The 26,044-nt window shown below is 34.1% G+C and overlaps 1 protein-coding gene across 1 annotated transcript in view; it reads left to right on the top strand.

The window, feature by feature from the left end:
• The window catches only part of LOC149413367 (uncharacterized), a 248,576-nt gene that overhangs the window by 87,441 nt on the left and 135,091 nt on the right, over positions 1-26,044 (top strand). The window lies entirely within an intron of this gene.

Below are 26,044 nucleotides of genomic sequence, written 5' to 3'. Positions count from 1 at the left end.
TTTTTAACGCGGAATAAGAAATATGATTTGATGCATAAAATGTATGCGTATAGTTTTTTAAAATGAAGACGTTAAAAATGAGTATCGTTGAATTATTAAAAATCTCTTGAAATTATTCGCTTTCCTGTTAAAAACGTAATCTCCGGCCGTTTCCTGATAAACGTTTACTAAATTCCTAATATATCGGAACACCTGTTCATGCATCTACCTCGATAATATTATGATTTTTATGAACACTTGTTCCAACATTGTGATAAAACATTCCTATTTTACAAAAAGTTTAACAGGAAACCTATAAATTTTTTCGTTAAGGGCCTGAAATCCCGTTTTTAAATAGATTACGATAAATTTGAAACGATTCTTAATAAATTAGTAAAATTCAATTTTCTCTGTGCGCCACTAAAATTTGTAACTCTGTGCGCAATTAAAATTTGAGATAACACAAATAAACAAATAGTTTTTTTTTAAATAATTGGCTAATTTAATTCTAGCCTAGCGGTGGCAATATGATTTGGCGATGGTAGATAAAAACACGGCAAGTTCGTAAATATAAATACAGTAATTTTAACAAAGTTACTGTGTTTTTGCACACAGAAACAGAAATACTGCGTTTTTTACAATTCAAATGTGAAAAACGAATAGATAATATTAAATAATAAATTCTGTATTTAATAACTTCCCTTGATTAACTACTTTTAGCTATTTTTTTGTAATTACTATATTTTTACTAATCACTGAAGTATTCAGTAAAATATATGGAATAATGTTTGATTTGTTTTGACGTTTTGATTAAGTTTACTGCAATGTTTTGTTTTCCATATTATGACGGGTCGACTTTTTTTATGTAGACGGTGAATTAGTAACTCTAGAGATCCTTCTAAAAAATTGTGATTTTAGTAATACGCTCATCAAAAATAATTAAAATAAACCCAACGAAGAGATCAACTTTCTAGGCCTGCCAGGGCAAAGTCGACCGTAGGTCCGTCCATTACGCCGGGCCGCACGCCGAATATTGTTTTTACCCGACTTCATCACTTATGTCGTTAAGAGTAGTGATATGTTAGGGCATATTCAACCGCAAGTTTGTCCAATACACCAGGGCTGCTCGTCGCATATTTTTGTGCACGGCTGCATCACTTACGTCGTTAAGATTCTGGCTTTATTTTAGGGTATTGTCTCGTCTTATGGCGATACACTACGTCGTGTTATATTTTAAATTGATCCGCTATCAATAACTACCCTTACGTAGATGGCGATAAGTTTTAAATTCCCGCTTAACACCATCCGCCTGTTTTGATTTATGCATGAAAAAAATATGGCCAAAAAGTGCCTTTTATTTTATTTTGTGAATGTTCAGGCATAAATATTGATTTTTTTTTTTCTATCATTTTATAAATAACTTAATTTTCCCTATTATACGAAAAAATTATAACCAAAAATGGGTTCTTAAGTAGGAGAATTTGAACTTTAAAGCAGTTTTCATAAGCCTTTACATTATTTTTTTCTGGGCTTATAAAAAGACTTATCTAAAAAATACTCGATTATTTCAAAGGCCAAGATGTATTCTACTCGTAGTATTTAATTAAAGCATCTGAAACATTTCTAGGCGACCAAATTTTCAAACCAAAAACACATGATTTTGCATTACTACGTATGGCATCGCCTTAAAGTTATGTAAATTATGTCACGTGTATTTTAAAAGGATGAAGTAAGTCTGTAATACACATTACAAAAAAATATATAATGCGTCAAACTTAACTCATAACTATGTAATTATCTATTACCAAGAGTACACGTAACCACGCTAGTAAAATCTAAAAACAAGTAAACGTCTTGTTTTTAAAGTTAACCCTGCAGGCCTCGGAAGGACATTACTAGCCACAAACATCATATTCTATTATAGCCCGAAGGACAGATCTGACCGGGCCATCAATACATTATAAAAGTATTTTTTATCATTTTTCGATAATGCTTATATATTACATATTTCCTTCAGTGGAAAGATAAATAATTATTCTTCACAGTGTGTATAAAATATTTATACATTATTTCATGAATACAATTTTAAAAAATTGTCAAAGTGCATGATTACGAATTGAGCATTTTTAGATTGACAGTTGAAAGTCAAAAAATATTTATATGTTTAAAAATATGTTAAAACGGCATAAAAATTGAAGTGACAGTTTTATTAGAAATTACCCACATAGCTGACCGATCGCCCTCGATTTAGCAGGCCACGAAAACCTGTCAAACGCAGTATATTTGATAACAATACTGCCAATAATTATTTCGTTAACTTTCTAACTCAAAGGCCTCATATGTGTCGTATTGTATCATGTTACTGCTGCCACTACCTAGCATTTACATATAAACATTACATTTCTTGTTAACTAATTTAAGTCTGTATAACTTAGGAGTAGGAATATTATGTGTCGTATTGTGGTTGTGCGGAAATCTTTCGTACGCAATTGTGCGGGGGGTTGCGGTGCGGTGCGGATGCGATATAGACTAAGACAAATAAAAACGAATTGAATTGCCTTAGTGTTTGCAAGAGGAAAATAAGTGGGAAAGGCCAAAGACTTACCCTGGTCTCGTTCTCCTTAAGCCGCTGGTTCTGCTCTCTTATCAGTTTGCATACAATTAACATTAACACTTAACACAAAACAAAAAACACAGTGAAATTCACTGCGGCGGGTAAAACCGTTTCACTGGACGATTGTGCTCCAAAATGATCACAGCCGAGTTCAACATATGCGGGTTTCAATATAACACGAAATGTTCGCGGGTAAGATGCAACGATAACACTGAACAATACTCCTTGTCTCTGGGCCCGGATCAAGGAAAGGGGACAAGGGGCAAAGGGGGGTGAAGGGTACACATTTAAGGCTATTCAATTTTAAACCTCACGCGCAACTATCCCCCCCGCCTTGAAAGGGTGCGAAATCACCCCTTTTAAACCGCATTGTCATGGCATTTATCATATAAACAAATTAACATAACCTACAGTTATCCTAAATTTCCTAACCTACATTGACTAAACCTAATGCTACTAGACTACTATTGAGTTGGCAAAGGGTATAGCCGTATTACTGGGCGAATATAAGATCCCAGCACTGTTCTGACACGAGCAACACGAATTACTCCATCTTTTGCGGGGAAAACTTCATCAATAATAGCTAACGGCCAATGTAATGGTGGGGCGTTTTCAAATCCCACTATTACTACTAAGCCGACCTTTACTGGATTAGTAGAAGTATTCCATTTTGGACGTACTTGCAAAGTATGCAAGTAATCTAATCTCCGTCGCTTCCAGAATGATTGAATTAATTTATCGAGTAAATCATGACGCGATAGAAGGTTCAAATTATCCTTCTCGATTTCCATGGCGGGCAGGTGTTTTAAGGGAGTTGTCGTCAAGAAGTGAGCTGGCGTTAACGCAAGGGGCTCGGAGGGGTCTGAAGAGAGCGTTCTACACAATGGCCTCGTATTCAGAATGGTTTCTACTTGTGCAAGTACTGTAGTTGCCTCTTCAAACGATAGAATCTGATCTCCTATTACCCGAAAAAGATGAGTCTTCATACTTTTAATATTGGATTCCCAATTTCCACCAAAGTGGGGTGCTATTGGCGCATTCAAATGCCAGCTTATTCTATTATTGGCCAAAATACTTGCGAATTCTTCACCAAAATGTGAAGATGACGAAAATGCGTGCAATTCCTTCAATTTTCTCTTGGCTCCTACAAAGTTAGTTCCGTTGTCTGAGTATAAATTTGACACAGGACCACGCCTAGAAAGAAATCGTTTGAATGCGTTCAGAAAACATTCGGTGCTCAAACTTGACGCCAATTCAAGGTGTATAGCTCTTGTTGTCAAACACACAAATAAGCAAATATACGCCTTTTGAGAACGAATTCCACGTCCACGTGATATGGTTATCCTTATAGGCCCGGCAAAGTCTATACCCACATGCGTAAATGGTTTTATAGACTGAATGACACGACAATCTCTATGATCCGCCATTAAAGGTGCAATTGTTTTAGGGCGTAGCCGAAAACACGAATTGCATTTATGTACTCGATTTCGAATTAAACTACGGGCTGACAGTATCCAATATTTTTGCCTCAAAATAGACATTAATAATGCGGGACCCGAGTGACAATGAATTTTATGATAATGATCAATCAACAAATTTAAAACGTGATCCTTTCGCGGGAGAACTATGGGGTGCTTTTGATCATAATTTAAATCCGAATTGACTAAATGACCTCCCAACCTTATGAGTCCGTCATTCAAGAACGGTCTCAAACGTTGAAATACGGGTTTACACGTTTTTCCTTGTTGTAGATTTATCAATTCCCCGGGAAAGTACGCTCGTTGTATTTCACGCAATATTTTAAGCTCAACGAACTCTAAATCTGACCCACTTATATATTTTCGATATGGCAACACCTTAAGAAAACGAAATACGTAAACCAAACATCGTAATAATTTATTCCACGAGGAAAAACGCTTTGACAGGGTTAGAATATCATATTCTTCTAAACCAGAAGTCATTACTAACGAAATAGACTTCTGTTCGGGTAGTTCTGTCACCATAGTAATATCAAATGTGGTAAAAGGCCACCGATCAGGCCTAAATTTCATCCACGGTGGGCCATGAAACCATAGCGGGTGATCTAAAATTTGATTGGGGGTAAGCCCTCGTGACAGAAAATCAGCGGGATTATCTGTGCCTGCTATATGATTAAAACAGGTAGCCGATAATTCAGATTGAATTTTAGCAACTCTATTAGCCACGAATGTCCCCCAACGGTGCGGAGAAGACTGAATCCAACAAAGTGCTAGAGTGGAATCAGTAAATGCGTATATATTTTCAATTTTCAAGCGTTTTTCTAAGGTTTCTACTACGTTATGCATTAATTTTGCAAGTATTAATGCAGCGCAAAGTTCTAATCGTGCGAGAGAAACAATTTTCACAGGAGAAACCTTCGATTTTGCACAAGCAACATGTACTGAAATTGCTTCATGATTTTGGACATGGAAATACACTATACCTCCATATGCCTTTTCGCTGGCATCTGCGAAACCAACAATGGTTACGATGCTACTGGACGTGATGCCAGTATGGCGCGGAATTTGTATTCTATTTAGTGAGGAAAGTTCCTCACAGAATTGCGTCCATATCCTTACAATATCGTCGGGAGGCTCATCATCCCAATCGCATTTGTGTAGCCACAATTGTTTAATTAAAAGCTTGGCATATAAAACGACAGGCGCGATGAAGCCCATAATATCCCATATTTTTGCGACACAAGACAATATATTTCGTTTTGTACAACCTGTTTTAGGTGTAGAAGTGACGAACGAGAAAAAATCGGAATTTGGTGACCAGTATAAGCCCAATATTTTATGCATGCTTACTTCATCAAATTCCTTTATCGCTGATAAGCAATGCGAATCTGGAATAGATTCCAGAACATCTTGCGAATTGCTGGTCCACTTGACAAGGTCAAATTGGCCAGTCTTCAATAATGCGATTAACTGAGAGGACGTTTCCTTTGCACCCTCTTCAGTTTCCATACTATATACAAAATCATCCATATATAAAAATTCTTCAATAATTTTCTTAGCCTCAGGAAAAGCTTCTCCTTCATCGGAGGCCAATTGCCTGATAGTGCGTAAAGCTTGAAATGGGCTGGATGTAAGACCAAAACAAACGCGGTTAAACTCATAAGTTTTAATATCTTCGCTGGGCGAGAAGCGATACAAGATTCGTTGATATCTCCGATCACTATCTTTCACTCCTATACACAAAAACATTTTGCGTATATCAGCTGAAAGAGCTATTGGGAATACACGAAAATTCATAATTATATTAAATAAATTTCCCTGTAAATTTTCCCCACTATATAAAATATTATTCAATGACACGGAAGTGCTTGTTTTTGCGCTAGCGTCCAGGACTATTCTCAAACTGGTCGTGATTTTATCCTCTCGTACAACTCCATGGTGCGGAATTATGTATGAAGGCATCTCATTTCCTTCATTTGAAGTGCTGAGAGTCAAATAATCCTTCTCTAAATATTCATTGATAATATTATTATAAGCTTCTCTTAATTTTGGAGAGGCTTCCAATTTACGTTCAAGGCATAAAAAACGTTTCTTTGCCATTGCAAATGAATCCCCAAGGGTTGAAACATCCCCTTTAAATGGCAAAGTTACTATATATCTTCCATTTTCAGGGTCTCTTATGGTTGTTCTTTGATATATTTCCTCACATTCACGATCTTCAGGACTTTTAATAGACGGTACGTTTACCTCTTCTAATTCCCAAAATCTTTTGAGACAAATATCATCTGGTTCTTCTAGCATGGCACAACAAGATACGCTAACATTATCCTCAACCCGAATTGGTGCTGATCCCAAAATAACGTATCCTAGAACTGTTTCTAAAGCATGCAGATTATGCCTCTGAAAAGGGTCTTGAACCTTTTTTGACAACAGGAGATGCGGGAAGAGCTGGGCTCCTAGCAACATGTCAATTTCTCCTGGTTCTCCATATGACTCATCCGCCAACGGTAAGTCATTCAAATATGACAATGAAGGTACATCAACTTTGGCGGTAGGTAAGCGCTCTGTAACTTTATTCACAATCAATGAAGTAATGTTATAATTTATTGCTCGATTGAAACGAGAGTAAATTTCGGTCTGTATGGAGCCTGTAATGGGCTTAGACGATCCTCCAATACCCTTAACGGTGGAACAAGACGGGCGTTGATATTCAAAAAATCCTAATTTTCTACAACAATCCCGAGTAATAAAATTGCTCTGAGATGCGCTGTCCAATAAACACCTAACGAGATGTTCATTTCCCTGTGCGTCTATTATTCCCACTCGTGCGGTAGCCAGCAATACAGTACAATGAGTCTTTAGATTATGAGATCGAACAGTTGAAAAAGTACACAAAGCTACATCAGAATTGGAGCAGCCCGGTTTTGGATCATTCAATTGATCAGCTTTCTGGTTTTCAATTCTTTGGGCATTTTGAGAGTCTGACTGCCCCTTGTGTGATGCACCCTGTTCTTCAAAATGTAACATTGTATGATGAAACTTGTCATTACACTTATGACAATTTTGATTTGAATTGCAAGTCCTAGCCTTATGTCTATCACTAAGGCACCTAAAACAGAATCCCTTGCTTTTGATAAAATTGAACCGTTCCCTTACAGTCAATTTTTTAAATTCTGAACATTTAAACAAATTTCCATGCGATAGATTATTGCAAAGTAAACATTTAATAGGCTGACGATTTTCCTCACTGCCAGCGCTCATATAGGCTTGCGTTGATCTTTGTGACCGTTTTAACGTTTCACTTTTATTTTCCACCGATTTTCTTGAAGAACCGGTTCTTTGCAAGATCTTAATTTGTTCACGCACAAATTTCACCAAATCTTCAAACGAGGGGAATTCATTTTCCCGATTGTATGTTTCGAATCCTTTCACCGAGTCCATATCAAGTTTTTTCAATGCAATGTGTAAGAAAATAAAGTCACACAAATTATCTAAATTTACATTTTTAACGGCTGCCACAGCTGACGCAAAATGATCAATAAAGGATTCCAGATTATTAATATTTGCAACAGCAAAGGATTTAAAATCCAAAATTTGATCGATGTATGCAGAAGATATTACTCTTTTGTCGTTATATTTATCGATCAACGAGTTAAAAATAATTTCGTAATTTTCCGGCGATAAAATGATCCCGGCGAACGTTGATTTAACACGGTTACTGATTTTTCCCAACAAATAATATAACTTTTCTGAATTCGAAAGTGTATCGTTATTGTGTACGGTGTTAATAAAACTTGAATAAAATATGGGCCAATTTTTTATTTCCCCATCGAAATATGCCAATTCAATCGGTGGGAGTTTTACACTACATTTTTTCTGTTCACTAACCACCCGCGAAGTGTTTTCCCGATTTAATGATATTTTTCTTTTGATATGTCCGTACATATCGTCGAACTTGAACCATCTTTCAAAATCAGGTTCAAAGTTTGAATCGATTTCCAAATTTAATATATTTATTTGTTGAGATATGTCCTCATACTTACTTCTAGTCAAGTCTAGAGTTTCAACTAACGAAAGAAACTCCTCTAGAATACTCAAGTCGGAAATTTTATTTGATAGTTCAAATAACTTAGTAAGACGTGCATCTAACGCATCTCGCTGAGCCGTCAGTAATCTCAACTTTTTTTCTTTAGTGGCCATTATGTATTTAGCAATAAATAATTAACCCAAATAATTAATTATAATTTAAATAACGCTATAATTGAATTAACGCTAGCGTAATTGATCAAAGTAAATAATTCTTCTGATATGTGTTTCCAAATTAAACTCAATAACAACTGAATATTATTATTCTGTTTACTATCTATTGTTAGCGGTCGTTAATACATACCTACGTACTTAACGCTAGCGAAGTACTCGTATTATTAGAATTCAGTATTGAATACAAGTACCTACTTACACAATACGATTCCTTGCGTTAAACCAGGTACCTACATACACGATTAAATTATTGTCAACCTATAATTTGCCACGAGGAATTAAATGTAATTCGTTTTTAATATAACTATTTGACGGACTAAATTTTAACCCATTTATAATGCAAATGCCATGATTTTGGTACAAATAATGATTATAGATTGCAATTGCGAACGAAAGTAATACAATATAACCCGGTTCGAAATTGGACCAATTTGATGGTTGTGCGGAAATCTTTCGTACGCAATTGTGCGGGGGGTTGCGGTGCGGTGCGGATGCGATATAGACTAAGACAAATAAAAACGAATTGAATTGCCTTAGTGTTTGCAAGAGGAAAATAAGTGGGAAAGGCCAAAGACTTACCCTGGTCTCGTTCTCCTTAAGCCGCTGGTTCTGCTCTCTTATCAGTTTGCATACAATTAACATTAACACTTAACACAAAACAAAAAACACAGTGAAATTCACTGCGGCGGGTAAAACCGTTTCACTGGACGATTGTGCTCCAAAATGATCACAGCCGAGTTCAACATATGCGGGTTTCAATATAACACGAAATGTTCGCGGGTAAGATGCAACGATAACACTGAACAATACTCCTTGTCTCTGGGCCCGGATCAAGGAAAGGGGACAAGGGGCAAAGGGGGGTGAAGGGTACACATTTAAGGCTATTCAATTTTAAACCTCACGCGCAACTATATTGTATCATGTTACTGCTGCCACTACCTAGCATTTACATATAAACTTTACATTTCTTGTTAACTAATTTAAGTCTGTATAACTTAGGAGTAGGAATATTCTTATTCTTATTTTTGTACAACGGGTTTATACCTACAAATAATTATTGTATGAATTTACTATTTACTTGCTGTTATAATATGTCAAATAGATATGGTTATATGTATTTTTACTATTACTTTTGTGAACTTACAATCTTCAGAATATTATTTTTTTCTGAACTATGTATGTAAAAGCCCAATGGGCTTATAAATAAATAATAAATACATAAATAAAGGCAACATATTTTATAAATATCGAATTGTTTTAAAATTATGGACGTTCCGAGTCAAAATGTATTGGTAAGTTTTTTTATTAACATTTTTATGTTTCATATTAAAAATTTATTGTTTAGAAACATCAATGTTTTTTTGAAATGCAAATATTTCAAAGATAATTTAATCTTGTTTCTAAAATAGTATTTCTTTTAACGATAACTTCAAAAATAAGTAATATGTAGCATATTTTAGATACCTTATCTTGTTGGGACTTGTTGGTAAAAATATTTAAAAACCTGAAGGGTTAACAATACCGTGACATTGTTAACAGTAAATCATCAGTTAGCATTATTTCTGTTGTTAGATATCAATGTCGTGGGATTGATTTAATTATTAACATTACGATGTTTAACGATAGAGTACTGGTCCAACCTTAATGCCATTTATTGACGAACACGATATGGATAAAACAGTAGATGATTATTGTTTGTCGTAAAACTTTCCGTTGTCTTTTATTATTAAAATGCTAATCGCATATTAAATTCCTCGGGTAAATCAAAATCAAATGCACGTATTATGTCTACTTCATAATAATAATATAAATTAATCCAATTCTGTAAACATCGGAATCATTAATATCTATCCAGCTTTTCCGGAGGAAATTTCGTAAAAAAAACTTGACATTTTGATTTCCGATGTTTGATGACAGCGACATTGTACGTTTTTGAAATTATTTATATTTTTACTTGTGACTTATCATAATTGTTTGTGTATTCATTTTTTAACTATCTGTACCTCGCCACGCGTTTTTTTTTAAGAATCCACTTTTCTTCCTCCGTTCCACCGTTTCTTTTCAATCAGATGTCGGGAAGTGGGTTAATTTTCACATCCCAGATTACTCTTCATTCAGTCATTTATTAATTTGTGTATTTATTAATTTAAGAAAACTAATAGATAATAAATAATATTATTCAATATGTTTTTAATGAGGTTTTTTTAACAAGTACACCGTAAAATGACAACTTCGAACAACAACACAAGTTTTAATGATGTATTTCGTTAGTAGGTATAATAAATTATCATATAGGCATCGGTAGTCAATGTAGTTACGTGTGTGGTTATAAAAAAATACATTTGTCTTTTGTATTATTGGGAACGTGTATTTATAATACCAGCCTAGTAAAGTTTTAAGTGGATAAAAATGGTAAGAATTGGAATAATTTGGGTTATTCTAGAATTTAATCCGGAGAAGTAAACAAAAATACCACTTGACGGACCGAGTTCGTATTTCAAAAATTTTAACATGCGCGGCCAATCTACATAAGTGTTTAATAGTCTTCATGGGTAGGTTCCAGGGATCGCCAATATATATTATATAGATTTGCGGACCGTGGCCGTATTAAACAATTAAAATTATTAATTATTAGCCAAAAGTCTTGCAGTTTTTCGTGGGTTATGTGTCAATACTGTGAAATCTAAATATTGTTAGTACCTTAGGTAATCACATATTTGCACAAGTAAAAAAATATAATTTTTATTTATTTATTCATTTTCGGGAAATCGACAGTTTACATCTAATCAGTTTGTACATAAGTATTATATAGTAAAATAAAACCAATTATGGATTTCCTCCTTGTGACTTTAACTGAGACAGCATAACATGGAATAAGTTATTTAAATTTGTGAGAAAGGAATATGAATTAAAAAATTTAAATTATATAAAAAACAAAATTATATAAAACGAAAATTTTTCAATACAATACATTTATAGCCATGGAGAGAGGTTGTAGATATAAATCAAATCATAATAGAGATATAAACAATAGAGACATAAACATTATTCACAAACCATCAGAGGAATATTCTTTTATGGACCTCTTGTATTTGGTAAGTTCGCAACTGAAAATATCAACCTTGGATAATACGCTATTGTAATTTTTGCATGGTCTGTTCAGACAAGAATTCTGCTTAGAGTTCGTTTTGCTTTGATCAACCATGAACAGGATACAAGAGCGTGTTGAACTCGCAGGTACATTGAATGGAATCTTGTTTAGCAACTCTTGGCATTGAATATTATTGTTAACTACTTTATACAGGAATAGTGCATCTTTATAGCTCGGTCCAGACATGTTCTTTTGTCCGTACCGTACCTCCGTTTCGTACCAGCGTCGCGATCAAGAACGCTAGTTTGGACGCCCGTTCGGTACGGTACGGTGGTACGGCATCTCGATACGGATAGAGGTACGCTCCGATCCATCGCGAGTCGGTTTTTCGGCCCGTTCAAAGGCGATACGGTACGGGTCTGCGCCAGTCTGGACGTGTTCGCGGCGTCTTACATCTTTCTCTGTTTTTGAACAATTCTAACTCCCACCAACGTCGCCTTTTTTGTTTTTTTTTCGTTATATTATTGTGAATAACAATGAAGGACGCGCAAGCAATCGTCAAATTCTCAAACACTTCCGCAGTCGACGACATGGTGGGAGGAAATGGACACGCGATGATCGCAGCGACGTTACGGAGATACGGGCTCTTGATCGCGACGCGGATACGAAACGGAGGTACGGTACGGACAAAAGATGATGCGTCCAGAGTTTTTGGATCGCGACGCTGGTACGAAACGGAGGTACGGTACGGACAAAAGAACATGTCTGGACCCAGCTTATGATGCCTCCGTACACTCAATCAATTTTAAAGTATGAAATAACGTACCTAATTATTTTTTTTTTTATTTCTCGTAACTTTTTTCTAAATCTTTTGTAGTCCCATAAGGATGTTACCGGTTTGGTGGCAAGAAATGGTATTTTAATTGATTTTTAAATTAGAGAAAAATGTGTTATTATAAAAAGTTATGTGGCAATATTTAAATTCCGCAAACTGAAATTTTTTGCTTTTATTATTGGATTCAATCCTCTTCTCAATCAAGTCCTCCATAATTGCACAAGCAATATTTTCCCACTATGCTAATAAGCTAGTACGAGGTATTTAAATATTGTCAGGTGATATACATGAATATACACGGTATCTGGAAACTAGCAGTACAAGCAGTTTTTGAGCCGGTTCTACCTACGACGCATTCCTGGTACGACACATTTTAAAAGACAGTAACAAGATGATGGTAACCACGTAGAGACCATTTTTTTTAACAAATTTAATAAATTTCAATTCCTGTCAACTCAATTTACTATTTTAATCGTACCTAAAATCAAAATAAAAATCTTAAAAATCCATTCGGTGTACACGGTGCCTGGAAACTAGTGCTACAAGCGTTAAACTTGTGAATAGCTACACGACAGAGAATCTAAAAACACGTTTTTTGGGAACTAAAAGGTTAAAAAAAAACTTGTAACGATGTTTTTTTTTTCAAATTGACTTAATACAATCCAACTTCGGAAACGATTAACTTGTAAACAAAAGCTCAAATAAAAAATTTAAAAAATTCTTAAAATTGACCCGAAATGTGATGTAGAATGTAGATTCACCAGTTTCCAGACACCGTAAATATATACATACGTTAATGTACATCCCCAGTTAAAATTGTATGCGGCCCTTCATTAGAAGAAGTCTGAACTTCCCTGGCTTAAACGATATCTGATTTAAACAATGCGAAGCGAAGGGGAAGCCCAAATCCCCAGTTTTGTTGATAATCGTAAGGACTATTGACAAACAAGGAAATTACATATTGTATTTTCAACGAATTTAAGACGTGTTCGTGGTTTACTATGGTAACTAAGAGATAACGTGGATATATTGAAATATATAATATTGAGTTGGTCAGTATTATGAATTCAGGGTCCCAAGGTGAAGGTCAAGATGTTTTTTAACATTGTTCAAGGTAACAAAATAAAGTTTTTCACAAGTATTTCGACCTAATAATGCTGACAAAGAATCGAGGCTGGCAGTCCACATTGGAGTCCTGATACCAAAACTGATTAATGACAGAGAGACGTTTACTGGCAGAGGAGGGGTGAAAGTTGATTGAATTGCGTAGAAATGAGATCCTTTAGGAGTTTGTGTGGTAAAACGAAGTTTTTTTTCAATGTTGGTCTTATAACAAGGCGATATAACACTCTGAAACATGCCGCAAATATACTATAAAAATATATTATTTTTGGTGACCGGATAAATCATCACAAAGATAATTCATCACATCTTTAAAAAGTTATATAAAGTCATGAAAAGTGATGAAACAAAAACTTTATTAACTGGGTTTAGTAGGTCAGGTAAGGATGAAAAAAAAATTTCATCGTTTCTAATGACTTTATATCACTTTTTAAAAGTGTGTTGAATTGTCACTGTGTTGAGTTATCATGGAACCATTATTTTTAATGAATAAATTGTGAAATAACAAGTAATCAAAGAAAAATTGAGTTCGATCCCGCGACCTTCGGCTTGCTAATAGAGAACCTTACCCCGTGTGATAAATATGCAAACGTAAAGAGTAAGACCAGAAAGGGATGCTTAGATGGTTTGGGCACGTAAAGCGAATGAACTAGGAAAGGAGAGTAATGAGAATTATATGACACAATTGTGAATGGTAAGAAGAAGTCGGGGACGCCCACGGAGGAAATCATGACACGATCAAGTGAACCAATTACTTGAGTCTGACAGAATAACAGATAGAATATATAGGACTTTTAGGAGACGTTTATTCATGTTCTCTATAAAACATGAAGATTACAAAATGAGGTAAAGGTAAGTATAAAATGATATGTAGGCAGTTTTACTGTTTTGTGCCATAAGTCAAAAGATAGTTGCAGAACTGTCTGTAAGTGACGTTGAAATGTCGATAGTAAATGCAGAATCGTTAAGCAGTTGAGTCGCTGTTGATTGACTTTGCTTTCGAAGTATAAAAAAGTGCATTGGATCTCCCACAAGTATACTTGCTAGGAACATATTATAAGTTAACCTTTTTCAACAGGTTCAGGGTGGATCAACGCAAAACGAACTCTAAGCAGAATTCTTGCCTGAACAGATTATGCAGTAATTACAATAGCGTATTATCCAAGGTGGATATTTTCAGTTGCAAACTTACTAAATACAAAAGGTCCATAAAATAATATTTCTCCATAGACATATGAATATTAGTAGACCTGCCCTAAGTGATTAAAAGCGTATTATCCCCACTCCCCATACCGGTTCCATTGGAGCCGGCTGTGCTCGCGTATGGCCTCAAGTGAAATTTGAAAACGTGACGTCATCATTCTTGTGCGAACTATGGTCGAGGCATCATCGGTTCATTTTACGAAATAACACGGCAAAATGTTGACTTGTACTATGAAAACTTGTAAAAATAGATGTGAAAAAGAGAATAAACCCAATTGTCGTATTACATTCCATATATAAGCATTATTTTACTTTATTTTAAGCATATTCACATCGTATAATATGAATCAGTTGTTACTATCACATCGAGAAACGTCTGGACGCGAAACACAAAGCTGGTTGGTTGCTGGGAAGTAAATTATGAACATTTATAAAAGTGTCTTAACTAAATACTTAAACGAAATATTCGACTCTGAAAAGAGAACCGATTTTTTTTGCCGAATTTGGACTTCGCAAATTTGTTCATAACGTGGCGAGTAATTTGCGCTCCCATGTAAAAATGTCTATTCATTCAAAAGCAGATTTTACTTTTAAGAAGTAAATGGTGATATTATAATGCGAGATGCCTATTTACTGTCAGATTGATTTATTGACGAATCACAGTCAGCTTCACTCCCTTCGTTCTTCAACAGTTGATTTTACCCCTCGCCATTATCTTCTCGTCTATTAATTCCTATGTCCGTGTATTTCTCTGATGGTTTGTGAATAATGTTATGTCTCTATTGTTTATATTTCTATTATGATTTGATTTGTATCTACAACCTCTCTCCATGGCTATAAATGTTTTGTTTGGTATATTTTTTAATTTTATATAATCTTTTGTTTTGTATAAATTTTTGGTTTCATATTCCTTTCTTGATTATGCTGTTTCAGTAGAGGTATAGTCACAAGTAGGAAATCCATAATTGGTTTTATTTTGGCTATATAATACTGTTTATTAATGAAAATTGTCGATTTCCCGAAAATTAATAAATAAATATCGATGGATTGAGTATAGATCCAATATAATTAAATGTGAAAGAAGTAAAGGAGTGCGTGCTAAAACCGAGATGTTTGACGGTTCGACCTCTCTGCATACCACAACGGAGAAACGGCGTGACGGTTAGTTAATTAATTAGTTAGATATATAATAAAGATAATAAAAAAACAAGATGGCGCGTAGCAACAGCCCTTTGACACAAGTCGGTTTTGAATTAATTTCAACAATCTAAACTACTTAAATTTGCATATTTACATCCTGTTCAATCTGGATATACAAGTACCTAACTCGTTCCACGAAACTTTTATTCTAGACATATTACAGTTCCTACTCAGTAATAAATTAATCACAAAGTAATCACAACAGCAGACTTTGATAAAATTATATATATTATATCATTGAAGTCGAAGATAATGCTAACAAATCTAAAGAAAGAAACATGAAACAGAACAAGATACATAAAATTTAAAAAAAAAGATAACGGTCACAACTAGGAATCGAACTCAGGATCTTTTGTCTTACTGGGGCAGCGTCTTAACCACTCGACCATTGGGACCTTGTTATTAAACATCACATTCCTCGGTATCATATTTCAAATTCATAATATGATTTCTTTGGCATTTTGACATTTGTGACATTTTCAAAATTGAAACTTTTTTTTAACTAGCTCCACAGGATGCCCTGTGGGAAATAATATCCCTCAGTGCCTATGTCATCTTTGGGGATGCTTTGTGGAGTTTTTTTTAATGTGGGAAGGAAGGAGAGGAAGATCTGGAAAGGAAAACTGTAACTGGAGTGACGGATGTTTCAATTTATCCTTTCGACTGCGGTGCGAGAGAGTCCAGCTGCAGAGCTCAAAAGGTCTGCTTCAACCAGTCCCTCGTTATACGGCCCGCCACAGGCGGGCAGACGCGTCCGCCGCCAAGACCTAGATAGACAATCCTCACCCCATGAACCCGGGCACCCCTACTAAGTCACAAAACAAAGCGAAAAACTTGGGATGACCTATTATAGAGGTGTTGGCTATCCAATTAATGGTTCCTGGGGCAGCGCTACAAATAACAGCCTCCCAAAATGATCCAATGAAAAACCTACAAAATATTTTACCATGTAATTACTTGTGATTTGTTCGGTACCTACCTAAAAACAAAAATTTTACATTTTTCACCTTGGTTAAGTTGAGTTGTAATATTCGTTATGTACGCACTAGTTACTAAACATACTAATTTCGGTTGTCTGTGCCTTAGGCCTGAGAAAATTCTAGTTCAATGAACTCAAAACAAATTAGAACTAATTGTGTTTAAAATTCACCTACCTGTTATTTAATTTTTTAACACATTTTAAAATTATTTTTTTTTATTTTTTTTTTTTATTGAATAAATAGTTAATACATATCAACAAACAAGTCCTGATAAGCCAATTGAATTGACTTGTCAACAGGTGCTTAAAGTTTAGTTTCATATATACATTTTTATAAGTTATAATTTACATCTTATATCTACAGAATCAACAATTTTTTCATAAAATTTTTCATACATATTAAAGTAAAAAAAAATTCCGATAGCCAATTTTTCACCATATATTTAACCTTATTCATAGACTTACATTGCTTTATAATGTCAGGTAATAAATTAAATATCTTCGGTATGTTGTATTCAATCGTCCTCTGTCCGTATTTATTATTAAATTTAGGAATTATTAACCCGTCATTGCTCGTGAATCTAGTACTGTATTTATGTTCTAATTTTTCTTTATGCTGCGGGGTAAATATATACTGAATTATGATTTTTTGCCATAGAATAGCCTTAACAGCTAAAATTTTGGCACTCTGAAACAGCAACGGTGTATTATGTCTCTGTTTAAAAATATTAGGGACGACTAGTAATTTTACAATTGCGTTTTGTACAACTTGGACTTGTTTCAGATTGGTTATAGTAGTATTTCCCCGTATGGTTAATCCATTGAACTGCTTTGTCAAGATTTCAGACCTCGTGATTTTTCACGGGTCTGCGATGGTAACAAATAAAAACAAACTACGAGCTTAGCCATAGATGAGCAGAGATAATCCATAGATTTTCCGAAAAGCAATTCGAAAACGGAACAAGTTTTTCATGATATTCTAGAATTGTTCTTTTTAACTAGAACTTTGCGTTTGTCTCTGTATCTCTAACAATTTTCGGGTTTGTTTTCTCCCTTTCTCTATCTCTCTCTCTATTATTAAATCAGCGTGCGTTCAGCTATAAATTTTATCGCCGTCTCTTTTACGCAACAATAAAACGGTTATTTCTGTATTTCACAGTCTAGTTTCTCAATATGGCAGAGGTGCTCAACTTCCAGTACATCAGATTACGTCATAGACAAAAATAAAAGCATCGGTTGTCTTTGTCTATGTTCTGAAAGGAGGGGAATACTACTTATCCCCCCACAACAATACAAACAACAAAATTGAAAATATAAACGAAGAAAAATGAGTATTGCTGATGTATTAAAATCCTGTTAAAACAGGATAGCACGCCTCTCCTAATAAAATATAAGCAAATCGGAATAGGTAATTTTCAAGTTTTGTAAGCACAAACATAAGCAGGTTGAATTTGTATATATTAAGATTTATATTTACTCAAGTAACCGTAACAACAATTACCAACTACCTACATCTACATATACGCGGTGTCCGGAAACTAGTAGTACTTGGTGAATTTATATCACATTTAAAGTGGATTTTGTGGTAAAACATTTTTAATTTGAGTTTTATTTATCGAGTAAATCAAGACCAAAGATAGTATTTTTGGGTAAAATTAGAAAGAAATCGGTTACTAGGGGATTAATATCAGCTTTTTATGATAATAATAATAATGGGATAACTTATATAGCGCCGTATTTGTGAATAATCACCTCAAGAGCGCTGTGATGTCTTTTAAAATACGTCCAAACTGAGACCCAGGTCATGAAGTTTTTTTTAACTATTTTCATCATCCGAAAAAAATTATAAAAATAAATTTATATAGCGCCGTCTTTGCGAAAAATCACCTCAAAGACGCTCTACAATTTATTACAAGTTCATAGGCTCTATCTAATTGTATTATTTACAAACAGATGCAGAAAAACAAACTTACCTGTCAGGTCAATTCAGGAAAACAAACTTTTAATAAAAATTTACGACTTTGCACGCAGAGGACACCATAATAAAAAGAGGACATTGATTTTGCATTTCCTATTTTACCGTCCATTACTATTGATATTACATTTATAAGAAGATTAGTGGCAAAAGTAGAGTTTATAATTATTTTAAAGGGCTAAGGAATTTAGGCCTCTTTAGTTCTAATGAATTTATGACTCTTTAGTTCTAAAGAATTCAGAACTCTTTAGTTCTAAAGAATTTATGACTCTTTAGTGCTGAAGGATTTAGGACTCTTTAGTTCTAAAGAATTTAGGACTCTTTAGTTCTGTAGGATTAATGTCTCTTTAATTCTAAAGAATTTAGGACTCTTTGGTTCTGAAGAATTTTTATGAAATAATGGTCGTTAGGAACTTTTTTTCGATGCGACATTTTATAAAAATTTCGGACCAAAATGTTCGACATTGTCCATTATATTTCTATTTTCCGTTATATTTCTTAAAGATACTGTTATTTCTGAACGTATCCAAAAACTAAAAACTGTTTTAGAAAGGTGTTGAAATACGCTTTCTAATTTTATTATATTATAAATAAACATATAATTTTCCAAATGTTAAAATTTTGTAACCAAACTTAAAGAGTTGGTTTTAAAAATTTAAATTACTTATAACGAAAAAAAATCACATATTTTATTAAACAAATGTATGATAAATATTATTGCTACCTCCCTTTTTTGTCGTATCATAGAAAAAAAATGATAACAAAAAATTCATGAAGTTTCATAAATTTTTCTCAGATTGCGGTCGGAACATTTAGTTTCATATACAATAGAAATGCACATTTTAATTATTCTGTGGTTCTTCTATATTTGAATATAAGCTTGGTGTTTTCTCATTCTAACACCGTTTGGCACATATTTCTCACTATGATGGTAAGTTAGGCACAATGATTTTTATGACACCATATCAGCTGTTCACAAAACCGAAGTAGCCCGAGGAGTTATTAATCTAAAGATTTATTCCAAGATAGATGATATTTTTCACACTTGACATTCAAAATGAGGGGGAAATTACCGTCTACATCAGATGTCATTTCGAAAAACTTTGTGTAAAATCCGGGCAACGCCAGGAACAACTAGTGTGAAATAAAAAAAAGATATCCATTTTAAGAGGAAGTTACAAACAAAAATGTGTATATTTTGGTATTTCTTATATCGTAGGTAATAGGCATTGAAATCGCTTGACAAACGGAGTCTAGAAACGTTCGATTTCAAGCAAGAAACTGGTTTTTATTCATTTTGTAAATAATTTTATAAGAAAGCAAAAAAGTTAATCAAGTGAAACTGTCACAGATACTCTTAGCTATAATAATGCATATTTTAAAAGTTGTTTCCTTTATGCGTTCATACATTACTACTGAAAAAAAAATTTTTTTAGTAGTTTGCATTTATATTTTTAATTGAGTAATTTATTTTTTATTTGCATTATACTCAAGCGAAGCGATGGGAAAACCTTCAATTTATCTAAAGCATATTTTTTGGTATTCATAATGTACACCAATTCGTTATTAAGATGAATCAAAATAGTGATTTGGCATTAAGCTTCGCCTTAACAACCGTATGAAAATGTGAACTTATTTTCCGTGTTTAATTCTCTCGAGTTAATTTGTAGAACTCATAGACATTCAAATTGCATACAAATCCATTTTAATGTTAAGTTTTTCTTTCATGTATTCAGTCAACTTCATTATTATTTAATTATTTTTTTTTAAATAAATATTTTGTCTTTAAACAAATTCCGCTGTCTACTTATTTTCAGGCGAGACAGCTGTTTCGCCTTCAAACTTTGATAGTGCCTTCTGAAGGCGAAACAGCTGTCACAAGTAACAATAATAAAATTTTCATAATGACTTCGGTATGCAAAACAGCTGTCACGCGAATTAATAATTATTACACACCAAAAGATTTTTTTAAATAAAATGTTTTTTAAAAATTAAAAAATAATATTACAACGAACGATTAGTCATAATAGACCCGATATAGTTTTACATGACAAAATTCAAAAAAAAATTATAACATTGATGTCACTATTCCAAATTCCTGTAATATTCAAAAATCTGTTAATGAAAAAATAAGAAAATACACCGATTTAGGAAATGAGATAAAAAGAATTTGGCATTCTCAGACTATAAATACCATTCGTTATTTCGGCTACTGGCATTATACCTAGCTCTCTCATTCAAAATTTAGGCGTATTAGATCTATGAAAAAATTTATAATCAAATAAAATCAGTCATTTTAAATACATGTAGGATAAAGGCGGCGATACACATGCCTGTAAAATGGAACAGTAGCTTGCATGCATGTTAATGGCATGTACAAGTTACTGGCGCAATGAGAATACACATGCAAGTTAAACTTGCATGCAAGTTGCGTCCTTGCATGCCTGTATTTGCAAGACGAATACACATGCCAGTCACTAGACAGTACGTGTCTCAAATCACTCTGAGACTGAGTAGTCTCAAGCTTTTTGGCAATGGAAAACATTCGAAGTGAATTAAATATCATCGTATTGCAATTGGCAGTACAATGTGTGGCTAATTTAATGAGAGACTGAGCTACTGGCATGCCCGTACCTGTCGCGACGTTCACACATGCCGGTTTCATAGCCCCCCTCGTCCCCTCCCTCAACTTGCATGCCAGTAAATCAAATGTTGTGCAATCTACTTGCAAGGCAGGTACAGGCATGCAAGTTAGCGTATACACATGATAGTAGCTGGCATGTGCAAGGAGCTTGCATGCAAGTGTGCCAGCTACAGGCATGTGTATTCCCGGCTTTACGAAAGATTTTTTTAATATATATGTTGAGGGATCAGTAGGATTTATAGGCCCTGTTAGAAGTTCTACCGAGCCGAACCCTCTGATATGAAAATATCTGGAGTATATGAAATATTTTCCCATATGATTTCTGGTGATTTGACGTGTTGTTCTTGTATTGTTTTGTATTTATTTTGCTTATATAATGCACTTGCATAATGTGGATTGACTAGATGATCATTTGTGGAAAAGTGTGTGGAAGGGTTTAGTTTTTCCAATGGGGAAGATTTAACCCGGACATAAAATCGGAAAAAAAATTAAAAAATTCTGCGTTTGATCCTTCCCCTCCCCACAGTCTCTCAATATATCTCAATAGTCTGGGTTAGTAGTTCTACTGGTTCCAGACGGTGGGGAACTGTTCACATTTAAAAAAAATGTGGAACGTGTAAAATAAAAATGTACTTTCCGTTTCATAAATTAATACGTTCCGTACATTAACTTTTATTAAGACACATTTATTGCCTATTTTTTTCATTTTTGCGGCTTATGAATGTGATTTGAAAATAAAAGTTTTAGAATTAATGCCTATGTAAGACCATGCTATACTCTCATGGCTTGGCCTATTTCAGCATATCGTTCGAACACGATTGCACGCTTAAAAACATATTTATTAATCTTAACGATACAAATGATATATAAAATGCACGAAGACTTTGTTTTTTTTCAATATATAGAATGATAATGGAAATTTCACCATTTTTAAATATATATAATGATAATCGTAATTACACCTTTTTTATACATATATATAATGATAATCGTAGTTAACCTATTTTATAAACATAATGATAATCGTAATTACACCTTTTTTTAAAGGCAAACTTTTGTGTTAAAAACGCGAAGAAACGAAGAAAAGTTCATAGTTTCTAACATATTTAAAGAAACTTTACAGAAAGAGATATCTTGCTCATTTGTTTGCTCTCTTGAACAAAAAAAAAGAAAATATAACAAATATTATATGGGAAAATAATGGATGTGAAAGAGATCAGAAAAAATGTAATATTATTACTGAGAAATATTATGTTTGAAATACTATTGAAAATTTATTTTTATTGAACATTTTGATATTGTATAATATGTTTACATATCAAATATACACGGTATCCGGAAACAGTTTGTACAAGGTACATACCCAATTGCTGTGGGTTTAATATCGGTTGTATAATGTCTTTTAAAATGCGTCTAGCGTAGATATAAAAAAAAAAATTGGGTTCCTAATGCGATGTATATTCACCAGTTTTTTTGTACCACGAGTTTCCGAACACCGTGTTTAAATTGTAATTTGTACAGTGATTAAGTTGATTAATATGCTTACGAATTCACATTTCTTTTACTCACTCACACACGTGTTAAATCTAATTTTAACCTGTTGTAGAAATTCAATTTAAAATTAGTGTTTATTGTCAAATTCCCTTTTAAATGAAAGTAAAAAAGATTTATGATTTAAGTTTGTAAGACGGATAATACCGTTTGCGGTTAGGAGTTTGTGGTTTAAGAAAGATTAACAATCATACCTTGACGTTATGTAAAAACATGGATTCATTCACCTCGCGATTATGTAAACCGTGCCCTAAAGGAAAATTTACCACATAATAAATATAAAGGTAGGTTTTCTAATGTAATTTAACTTTTGTAAACTTGTAAAATGGTTAGGTTAGGTTAGGTTCAGTTTTTGATAAAACCAATAGACACGGAGAAAACTTACCGATATAAAATGTTGCTAATTATTTGATGAAAACGGAACTGCAGGCCTTTGACGAATGAATTAACAGATTTCCTACCTAACTTTCAGTGAAACAAGAATGTGTTATGAGGATTTCGGAACACGTGTTCATAAAAATTAAAATATTTTCGCATTTCGTCATTATATTTATCAGGAAAATCGCAGCTGCAAGAACACAGTGTTCCGATTTTTACTGAATCTACTGATTTTTGGTTGGGAAATGGCGTCGGTCATGCCCGAGGTAAACATGAATCAAATAATTTGTAACAAATTATTGTAAGAAATAATTAGTCGCCTGAAATATCAGTACAAATTGAAAATATCTCCCGAGTAAAAATAAATGCCGCCGAAGGGAATTGAACCCGCCCCTTCTGATGTCCGGTCTAATGTTTTGGACCACTGAGCCACGTCGGCTTATTTCTAACCCGCCAAATAATTCAATATGTACTAGTACTTCAAACAACAATTACTGCTTATTATATTTATTTTAAAATTTGGATTGATATTTCAGGCGACTAATTATTGTTTATAATAATTTGTTATCCTTTGTGCTATGCATAAAACCTTGTCTTATAAACATTAGTTTATAATTTAAAAAAATGAACGAAGAAAGAGGTGTAAGGACGATTTATGACCTGCAAGTGAATCGTTGAAATGGTCGAGTACTCCCGAGGAAAACATGACACGATCAAGTGAAACAAATAAATTTATTACTGTACAATAATATTATTTCCACCCAGTTGTTACGTATTCCAGAATTCATAACCTCAATCATTTTATCCCAAAGCATTTATAAATCCCCGATCAACGCCGGGTATATGTCAGTCAGTCTATAATATTTATGATAATATGTATAATGTTTTGAATTAATTTATGGAAAAACGATGTCAAAAGGTTATTAAAATATTTAGTAAGTCATTTACTAATTTGTGATATTGTTTATAGACGTACATTAAATTTGAATGTGTGTGATTATGGTTCTTAAATAACTAGGTTCACGGATTGACCTGCACTCAAATATGTACGTACTAGAACAGTGTTCCGCAAAGTGTGCTCCGCGGCACACTAGTGTGCCGTGGCCATTTGTAAGTGTGCCGCGAGTCCCGCGTCACTTCTCACAATGTGCTCTGTAAATCAGTCTTTACTTTTCTGTGCGGCGCGGCGGCCGGAGGTGGCGTGGGTGGGACTCGATCGCTGCGAAGTGGCCGTGTGCTACGCCGCTACGCTAGATTATTACTTGTGCTACACTACATAAGTGGGGTGCTATTGCTAAGTCGCGACCGCTGAACTCTCGTTTGTTTAATGCATTGTGTCAGGAAATGGGAGCAGATCATCAGTCACTTCTGTTTCATACAGAAGTACGATGGCTTTCTCGCGGAAAAGTGCTTTCTCGGATTTACGAGCTGAAAAATGAGACCCAGACATTTCTAGAAACCCAGGGTTCAGACTTTGCTTCTCTATTTAAAAAAGAAGAATGGGTAGCAAAACTTGCATATCTGGCGGACATATTCGCTCAATTAAATGAGCTGAACAAAAAAATGCAAGGAAGAAATTGTAACATTTTAACGTCTTCGGACAAGATTGAAAGCTTTCGCGCTAAGTTGGTGCTATGGATCAGCCACGCTACCAATGGTAGTAACGAAATGTTTCCAAATGTCATGACTGCCGATTCAGAAAAAAAAGTGCAGGCTTTGATAGTGAAACACTTGGAGCTGTTAGCAGAAAAAATGAACTCATATTTTCCTAAGTGTGACCTGCAACCTATGGACTGGGTAAGAAATCCATTTTCGGAAAGCATTTCCCTTGTAAATTAACCAATAAACGAGCAGGAAGAATTCATGGAGCTTAAAACTGATCGGACACTAAAATTAAAATTTTCTGAAACAGAGTTAGCACATTTTTGGCTCCACGTAAAAAATGAGTATCCACTGCTGTCAAAGCGAGCTATTGCAATTCTATTACCATTTGCCACGACCTATTTATGCGAATTGGGGTTTTCAACTCTCACAACGATAAAGTCAAAATAAGAGAACGCCTGAGGACGATCGACGAAGAGATGCGAGCAGCGTTATCAACGATTTTTCCAAATTTTGATCGTCTGTGTTCAGTTAAACAGGCTCACATTTCGCATTAAACATCTTTTCATGTTATATTGATTTTAATAATAAATATTAATAAAATATTGTTTTTGGTAAATTTTGGTTCGGAGTGGCCACGCTTATTACGAATATTTTTTAGAAAAAAACTTTAGATATGCCGTAATTACTATAAAAGGAAACTTTTTGGCTTGGTGGCGGCGGAAAAAGAGGCATTTTAATTATCAATTGCGTAAAATTAAAATTCACTTCTCGAACCGATTCGGTGACAGTTCGCGGTCATTCTGTCACTGTTATGTGATAAATATCAATCATAATTACACAAACCCGGCTAGACAAACCCTGCTTTGCCAAACAAACCATTCAAAACCTGGGATGTTTTTTTAAAATTATGATGACATGCAGCTTTCGTAGTTTAACCTCAAAGTTCGCCGTTATTCGTAATAAACCTAGCCAATCCTATCCAAAATTTACCTTGTTTTTTTTTCTTTGGTGTACCGTTAAAATTTCTTGATTAGTTAGGTGTACCGTGAACATAAAAAGTTTGCGGAACACTGTACTAGAAAACTAAAATTGATAATATTTAATATTTTGGTCTCCCCACCTACCTAGCT

Source organism: Hesperophylax consimilis, chromosome 22 (assembly GCF_061612785.1).
Source record: "Hesperophylax consimilis isolate HC1 chromosome 22, BYU_Hcon_1.0, whole genome shotgun sequence".
Lineage (NCBI taxonomy): Eukaryota > Metazoa > Arthropoda > Insecta > Trichoptera > Limnephilidae > Hesperophylax > Hesperophylax consimilis.
Note: the sequence above shows the minus strand (reverse complement) of the source record. Positions and strands in the feature narration are given on the sequence as shown.